Here is an 8,972-nt window from a genome sequence, read left to right as displayed (position 1 = left end):
TTTTTTTTTTTTTTTTTTTTTGTCCTTTTTTGAGACCGGCCGCATGCTCTTAGCCAGTGAGCACCGGCCATCCCTATATAGGATCCGAACCCGCAGTGTGCTCCCAGCGCCACACTCTCCCGAGTGCGCCACGGGCTCGGCCCCAGCCCTAGTTTATGTTAACTTTCAAACCACACAACTGATTTATACCACAGCAATATTAAACCAAGAAGAGAAATCTACTAAACATGGTCTTCTTACTATGAAAGTGAGGGCAAAAAACCCCTAACCCCCTATAGCTGCACAAGCAGAAGTCTATTGGTTGGATGTGCAATGAATTACATATGTAAGCTCGAGTGGATGGCATGCTTGCAACTTAATGGTTCCTTGAATTGTCCTGATATTTGGACTTGAGAAAATTAGATAAAAATAAGCTGCGCTCAATGACAATGTGAATCGCTATTACAGAATAAAACTACAAGTTGGGAGAGACCATACAGTGCATAAACCCCTTCTGTATCAACTCTGACTGATGACAATGGCCACCTATTCTCTTATTTTGTAGGAATGTTAATATCATTAAGACTGTTTAAATGTTAGGACCTTTGTCACACTGGACTGGTGAAATGCTAATACTTAGATAAGTAGTCAAAATCCAATATGACTAAAATTGTTCAAATAAGAGGATTTTTTCATTGAACTGATTTGACTTGTTTACAGGTCCCCAATATGACCATCCCTAAATTTGACAACAAAGATAAGAAAATGTTATCCTCCAAAAATGAAGTTCATGAAATCACAAGAAATGGATGAGATCATATACCTATAGAAGAAATACATGGCAGCTTTTAATCCACTAAAAAAATTTATTTATCTCTGTGTCTCAAATCCTAGCACAATGTCTGTCACATAGTAAATACTGAATAGCGTTTCTTCAGTGAATCCATGAGTGAGTGAAGAGGTGTGTTCCTGATGAGACTACAACCCAAGTCTCTAAAGAGATAATATAAACTGATATTTAATCTTCATAGACAGTTAAAGTAATATTGCTGAAACAGCATGACAATGACTTTTGAGGATCCTAGAAAGGTGGTCTCTACAAGTAAGAATATGTCAGCATGTTCCAGCATAGTCAGGAGGGAGGGGACCTGTCTGGCTCATGTACATGTTTTAATCCCATGGCAATTAGTGCCCCAGGCTATGAGATTTGCTAACACTGGCCATGAAGATAAACCATTCTGGTTTTATGTTTCCCATGCAACACCAAGCAGCATTTAGCTGCTGATCTGAGTACACTGACACATTTAGTGTTTATATTTCCATTGAATAAACCAACAAATTGGTGATGGTTTATATCTGTCTCTTGTAAATTAGGTTAGTATTTATTAATCCTCCTTAATCTGATCATGCCTGATGAACAAAGGAGTTTTCAGACATACAGTGCTGAGGACCAGACACTGAATCAATGATGAATCCACGATATTATGGATTAAATTGTGTCAACCACTCAACAGTTCTCTTTCTCTCAGTTGGGCAAAAGTGCAGGTAGGAGGCTGGCTATTTAGCTCGGTTGGTTAGAGTCTGGTGCTGGTACCACAAATGTCTACAGTTTGATCTGTGTACTGGCCAGCCTCAAAAAAAAAAAAAAAAAGGGTACCAGAACTCCTAGAAATGAAAGATTCACTCAATGAAATAAAAACACAGCAGATGGCTTGAGCAGCAGGCTAGAGCAAGCAGAAGAAAGAATTTCAGATCTCAAAGATGGTCTTTTCAAAGTAACCCAGGCAGACAAAAAAAAAAAAAAAAAAAAGGTGCAGATAGACTTGAATAGAGACAATCTTATCCTTCACAGGTGTATTAATTTCCTATGGCTGCTGTAACAAATAGCGCAAACTTGGTGACTTAAAACAACATACATTTATTCTCTGACAGTTCAGTAAGTCAGAATTCTGAAATCTATCACTTCAAAATAAAATCCTGTGTCTTACAATGTCCTATGTGATCAGGCTTCTGCCTGCCCATGCAGTATTATCTTCTGGAACTCTCTTCATTGCTGTTTATGCTTTTAACCACCCAGGACTTCTTTCTGTTCATACAACATGCCAAGCTCTTTTATAACTTGGGTCTTTGAGCTTGCTATTCCCTTTGTCTGGAATGTTCCCTGCCTCCTAATTCTTTGAATATCTAACTCATCCTTCCATCTTCACCTTCCAGTTCGCCTCCTAAGAGGTCTTTCATGACATTCAGTCTGAAAGTACTGCTATGGTCTATCATATCACGCTTCATTTTCTTTATACTGCATGTCCCACTCCACGATGTCTTCAGTAGGTGCTTGTTAGCCTTGCCTACTAGAATGACGACTCCATGAGTCTTGTCAGCTGTTTAATTCCCAATGCCTACTCGTGCAGTGCCTGCTAAAGACATGTTCAAGTACATTTGCTTTAGTCAAATGTTCAAGAATATAATTAACTCACATTGTATACTCAAGTAAAAATGCAATTTGTATTAAAATTGAGCAGTATTTTCTTAAGAAAATGTCTGCAGAACTCTCCCATAATTTTACCTAAGTAATCCTGGGTGGATAATTCCCTTCCCCCATTCCCCCAGCCACCATCTACTGGGGGTAAAAGGCTGATAGCACATTTGGTAGACACTTGCTTTAATTTCATACATATCCTGGTCTTTTTATCTTCTAGCCTAGGGCTTTCTTCTTTGACCATTTTTGCTTTTGTCTCCTTGCTCCTTAAATCAGGAAACGTAGCATCCCAATCAAGCTATTGTCTGGTAAAAAGAACCACAACTGTTCAGCATTTATGAGAGAAATTATTGCTCTATTGTTAAGACTTAAAATGCAGGGTTCATTTGGCCTATTCTTCAGCCTCAAGAAATGACTGCACTCAAAGCTTTTCATACCTGACTCTTGTCTCAAGCTTTCTGGGAAAAGAAAAGAAAGAAAATAGTAAAATTAATGATTAAATTGACATTATAAGATTCTACAATAATATGTTATACTAAAGGCCAAAACTTTAAATTTGTAACTATATTTCTCCATAAGTACAAAAAAAGCAAGGCCCAGCAACTGAAAACAAATGGAAACTCACATCCTGCTGTAGGATCAGCCACAGCCCCTCTTCTCTCAGCAGCCATGAGCGCTGGTTGCTCTGGTCACTTATTGCCAGGAGGCAACATTCACATTAAATTCTGGAGTTGTGCAAAGTGGCAGTTCCATCTCTTTAATAACTTTATGTTCTTGAATTCTGCAAAAGTAACTTGTGTTGAAAACTTAGATTATTAACACTCATGTCTGAGAAAGGATTTACCATTGTTTTAAACTATTGTAGGTTTGTTTCTATAAACTCTGGAAACAATATTCTCATTCTCACAACTTCAAGAAAGGCCTCTACCATTGCATGTTTATATAGTTTTTTTTTTCATAAGACTTTACCCATGAAACTTTAAGGAAACACTTCCAAAATATGTTCCTCTGAACTGTAATCTTTATTCCATATGTATTCTATAGGTAAGGATGTTTGCAAGATGATTCATTCCATAATTGCTTTATGTAGAAATTCACAATGACCTTTAATGGATTAGAGGCTCTGAGAAGTACTGCATGAGATAAACTTGATTAAATGTGTTTAACATAGTATTTCCCAGGTTTATTTAGCCACAGAATCATTTTTATATGTAGTATCTTTTAAAAAAAATATTTTGAAAAATACTGCTCTAGAGAATGCCAGATAAAATAGTTGAGGAAAGTGAAAAGAAAAAAAGGTTTGTGAGTGACATATATGAAGTCCTTTTTTTTTTTTATGTAGCATTGTAATAATATGTGCCCAAATATAAGGTAATATGTTAGGTAAGCCTGGGACGAGCATGGGAATGGGTAGTTAGCCGAAGTGGGATGAAATGGACCAGAAATCCTTGTCCTCTCCTTCCTCTAAGGTGCGGGACACACTGGGACACACTGGACTTGATATAAGTTCTGGGGCATGCCCAGTCTCCTGCAGAAGATGGTATGCGGCGGAAGTATTCCAGCTCAGGTATGTGATGTCTGGCACAGGGTCACAGAGCATCCCAAGGAACACCCCAGTGGAGCATGGTAATTAGAGAATAAACAGTACTCTGGAGCTGAGCAGTTAGTCATTCAACAACAACACCCTCTATCAACACATAACAATGTTTTAGGAGTAGGACTCCAATCCCTGGGAAAGAGCCTATCTTAGAAGAACGAAAGCACCAGAAGGAGCTACTGAGGCAGGACCAGAACACCCCCTAACCCCGCACAGTAAGAAGAGACACAGCCAGCCCATGTGGTCAGGTGCCCTCCATCTCTGAGCTGACTGATACCTAGCTTTTTGAGGGTAGCTTCTTATGTTCATTTCTCACTCCCATGCCTACTTAGCAGGTACTCAATTTTGGTAAGTAGTTTTTGATCTTATATTTCTTGGTAATTATGTCACACCACCAGATTGATCCTTTTCCTATCATCCTCTCTTCCACACCTGCACCAGGCCCTAAGGCAGTGGTTCTCAAACTTTATTTAGTGTGCATCAGAACCTCCTGGTGGGCTTGTTTAAACACCATTGCTGAAACCCTCCCACTCCCAAGTTTCAATTCTGTAGGTCTAGAGTGGGGCCATAGAATTTGCATTTCTAGTAAGTTCTCAGATGATGAGGAACACAGTTTGAAAACCACTACTCTAAGTTTTTCCCCCCAAATAAACAAAAGTATACAAAGAACCATGTATTTCCACTGATGTAGTCACAACCTATATTTAACCATTGTTACCATTTTACCATATTTTCTTTATCATCTTTCTGAAGTATTTTAAAGTAAATTATTTCATAATATTTTATCCCTAAATATTTCATATATGGGAAATGAAGACATTTTCCTACATAACCACAAGATTAGTATCACATCTAAAAAAATTGATATTATTTGTGATATCATCTGATACCCAGTCCCAAAAATGTTTTCTACAGCTATTCAACCTGGAATCCACTAAAGAATCACCTGGCTAGTCCCATATGAATGGGTTAATGGGTTAATGGATGAGTGGGTCATCATGGTAGTGGCTCTGGTGGCTTTATAAGAAGAGCAAGTGAACACGTTAGCATGCTCCTGCTCTTGCCACTCTCGCCCTGTGACACTCTGCGTTGCCCAGAGTCCCCACCAAGAAGAAGACCCTCACCAGATGCATCACCTTGACTTTGGACTTCCTAGCTTCCAAAGCCATAAGAAATAAATTTTATTTCTTTATAAATTACCCAGTTTCAGTATCCTGTTATAAGCAACAGAAAACTAAATAAGGCACCCTGTGATACACTTCCTACAGAAAAGCTTAGCTGCCATGAGGTGTGGCAGTGGGAGTAAATGGACTCTACTCTCAGACTCCCTCTTCCAGTTAGCTGGGGCTCTACTGACAAGGACCCAGGCTCAGGGAAAAAGACATGACACTGATCAATCTTCTGAAATGTAGTTCCAGATAGAAGCCAGCTCTTTGAAACAACCCAAGAACCCCGAAATCAACTGTGAGAAATGGCTCAGAGCTAGACTGGCAGCAAAGATATAGACCAGGTGGAGATGAACCTGCACATAGAGAATAAATAGTCTTGGTTTTGAGGATGGGAAGGAGCCAAAGGCTGGGGATTAGGTAAGACTTTATAAAACTAGCCCATTGGGCCAGTTAATGGATGTTAAAAGTAGAAAAAACCCTTTTGCAAGTGAAGTCATCTTCATGTGGGAATTGTATCTTTCCTAATCAACCAATAAATAAGTGTTTACACATCAAAGTGAGGGAATTTGTGTATCAATGCGAGTTGGCAAATGATATACTGGTCTCACTGGTTCATCGGCAAATACACATTTGCTAACTCAATAAAAAATATTTATTTTGTATTAGGCAATAACATTAAATTTTCTTGACTAGAGCTAAAATTTAGGTAAGAAAGCCATGTTACATAACAGTATTCAAGAAAAGGGCTGTTCAGTTAGCTCAGCTGGTTAGAATGTGGTGTTATAACACCAAGGACAGGGTTTGGATCCACATACTAGCCAGACACACACACACACACACACACACAAAAAAGATTGCTACTGGGGTGAATTAATTTAAAAATACTTTACTAAGTAATTCCTTAATATCATGTTCTCAAACCTTTCCACTGAAATACCTCTATTATGGAGGAGACTGAACCGGTATATACTAGAGGTCTGCCTGCAGCCACCTACTCCAAGGATTAAATTTATTTCATGCCTCATATTAAAATATTAACTGAAATTCTGCATTCATTCCATTTAATATCATTTGTTTTATAAATAATAATAATAAGAGTAATGCCCTTTAAAACGTTAAGTAAAATCAGCGCTATAAAAATACAGTGGGATTCACGGTCCTCATCTATAAAACGGGGGGGATAATAGAACATCTGCCTCATAGGATTATTATGGACATCAACTGAGTTAATATTTATAAAGCCCTTAGAACTGTAATGGCACATAGTTAATACTATAAAAATATTTGTTAACTAATTATCATTATTTATAATAATAAATAATATTATCAATTATTATTCTAAGTTCATCCTATTGTTTTACCTACTTTCATGCAATCACCTGCCAGGATATTAGTAACCTAATTGGAGTGTGATTTTAATATTTAAAGACATAATTATGGGTACAGTAGGAGACAAGGGAGAATGTGATTGTTTATTTGTGCTAAGTTAGAAAAGGGATCAAAGAACAGAAGGAAATGGCATGAAGCCCGGGGCATTGGCAGAGGGGCAGCTGGAGTGTCCAGTCCAGTCAGCGCAGACATTGAATGAACCTGTGCCAGGTGCTAAAGGTCTGTGGAAACCATAAGCAGTTTTTGAGATGATGTGGTGCAGTAGTTCTTAGACCTCTTCCATCAGAATCACCTAAGGTGTCTGTTAAGGATGCAGAGTGGACTGCCCCACTCTAGATGTACACAGTTAGAATCCCTGGGGGTGGCCCTAGGAGTCAGGATTTTAGACAAACTCCAGTTACTATGTAAGTAGAATGTGAAAATCATTGTTTATAAGAGATATTGCTGAGTGTTAATTCACTTTTCTCCTTACAAAAATAAATTTTTAAATAATATTTTTAAATTTAAAAAAAATAGGGGCCGGCCCGGTGGCGCACTGCTATAGTGCGCCGCTTGGGAAGTGCGGCGGCGCTCCCGCCGAGGGTTCGGATCCCACATACAGACCGGTTCCCGCTCACTGGCTGAGCGAGGCGCGGGAGCAACACCGAGGGCTGCGATCCCGTTGCCGGTCCCGGTCCGGTGCGGGGGCGACACTGAGGGTTGCGATCCATTGCCGGACACGGAAAAAGACAAAAAAAAAAAAAAAAATTTTTTTTTTAAATATTTATAACCTACTCACTATGTCAGAATAGTCTAGAATTTTTGGCTGGAAGAAAATTTAGCAGTCAATGAGTCCAGTAATTCCTAATTCTGGTGGCACATTATAGTAACCTGGGTAGTTTTTTTTTAAAAAAAATATGAGTACACAGGCCCTACCCTTAAACAATTAAATCAGAAATTCTGGGGGCAAAAACCTGGACATAAGTGTATTCAAAAGTTCTTCAAATACTTCTTATGTGCAGCCAGGATTTAGAATCACTAATCTGGTCCAATCCCTTCATTCTGCAGGTGAGGAAGCTGAGGACTCAGAAATTAAATAACTTGCCTAAGGTGGCAGAGCTCTCTTCAAAAAGATAATCGTGTAAGACAGACTGGCTATGCATTAGCGCAGTGTTCTTCAAAGTAAAGGTAATGACCCATTAGTGATTTGTGAAAACAATTTAAGGCATTTTTGAGCAGAATTTTTTAAAAAACAAGATAGAACAAAACAAAAAAATATTAGAGTACAAATCTGATGCTCAAGAGTACAAATCAGAGTACAAATTTGTATCAGAATACAAATCGATCATGTGGATTGAATGAATGCACCCTCAAGCTCATTGAAGTTTAATCCTCACTGTAACTGTTGAGGTTGGGAATATGATAATTATGCTAATTGAGAGGTAGGGTCTTGATAATTATGATAATCAAGATATTATGATATTATGAATATTGAGATATGACAATTGAGAGATAGGGCCTAAAGAGGTGATTTGATTGTGAGGACCAAGCCATAGCGAATGGATTAATCCATTTAATGGTTTAATGGCGGTCATGGGCATGGGTCTGATGGCTTTAAAAGAGAGTGCATGAGAAGCTCTCTCTGTCTCTCTCTACTCAAGCCATCCACCATCTCAAAATGTGGTACGCTGCACTGCTGAAGTCACCACCAAAGAAGACCCTCACAAGCTATGTTCTCTGGATTTGAACTTCCCTGTCTCTGAAACTTTAAGCAATAAATATTGTTTCTTTGTAAATTACTCAGTTTCAAGTATTTCTGTTATAAGCAACAGAAAAGGACCGGTACAAAGTAGTAATAATATTATTCCATGGGGTGTGTTTGTCTGTGTATTCCATGACTAGAGGTAAAAATATAATTATTATAATGGCTGTCAAAAAACTGGAAGATCCTGCTCTGGAGTTTCCTTAAAATTCCACCCTCTAAGGTTAGAAGCTGATGTCTGTACAGGAATGATGCAGCTGCCTCCCCTATTGGGTAAGTAGCCCACGAGAGGGAATGGATGGCGTTGAGGTTAAGAACGTGGGCCTGGGGGTGCACCCACTTGGCATAAATGGAGTCTGTGCCATTTATTGGTGATGGGAGCCTTAAACATTTTATAGCTCAGATACCAAACTTGAAAATAAAAATAATAATACTCACCTAACAGGATGGTTAGTTTTAAATAGCACAATATCTGTGAAGCACTTAGCATAACTCCTGGCACATAGGAAATAATCAATAAACACAAACAATTAAAATTGCATCCATGATTTATCATTTCCTGACTCTGAGAGAAAAATAACTAAAAATGTACCAGGATTAGAATAATCTTTGGAGGGATGT

At 38.5% G+C, this 8,972-nt stretch overlaps 1 long non-coding RNA gene across 1 annotated transcript in view; it reads left to right on the top strand.

The window, feature by feature from the left end:
* The window catches only part of LOC103603168, a 43,219-nt gene extending 35,448 nt beyond the window's left edge, over positions 1–7,771 (top strand). Inside the window, exons 3-4 of the long non-coding RNA XR_551589.1 lie at positions 3,925–4,022; positions 7,658–7,771. This is a non-coding gene — a long non-coding RNA (uncharacterized LOC103603168). The remainder of the gene's footprint in view (positions 1–3,924; positions 4,023–7,657) is intronic.
* Positions 7,772–8,972: the final 1,201 nt, after the last annotated feature.

Source organism: Galeopterus variegatus, unplaced genomic scaffold (assembly GCF_000696425.1).
Source record: "Galeopterus variegatus unplaced genomic scaffold, G_variegatus-3.0.2 Scaffold4477, whole genome shotgun sequence".
NCBI classification, from domain to species: domain Eukaryota; kingdom Metazoa; phylum Chordata; class Mammalia; order Dermoptera; family Cynocephalidae; genus Galeopterus; species Galeopterus variegatus.
Note: the sequence above shows the minus strand (reverse complement) of the source record. Positions and strands in the feature narration are given on the sequence as shown.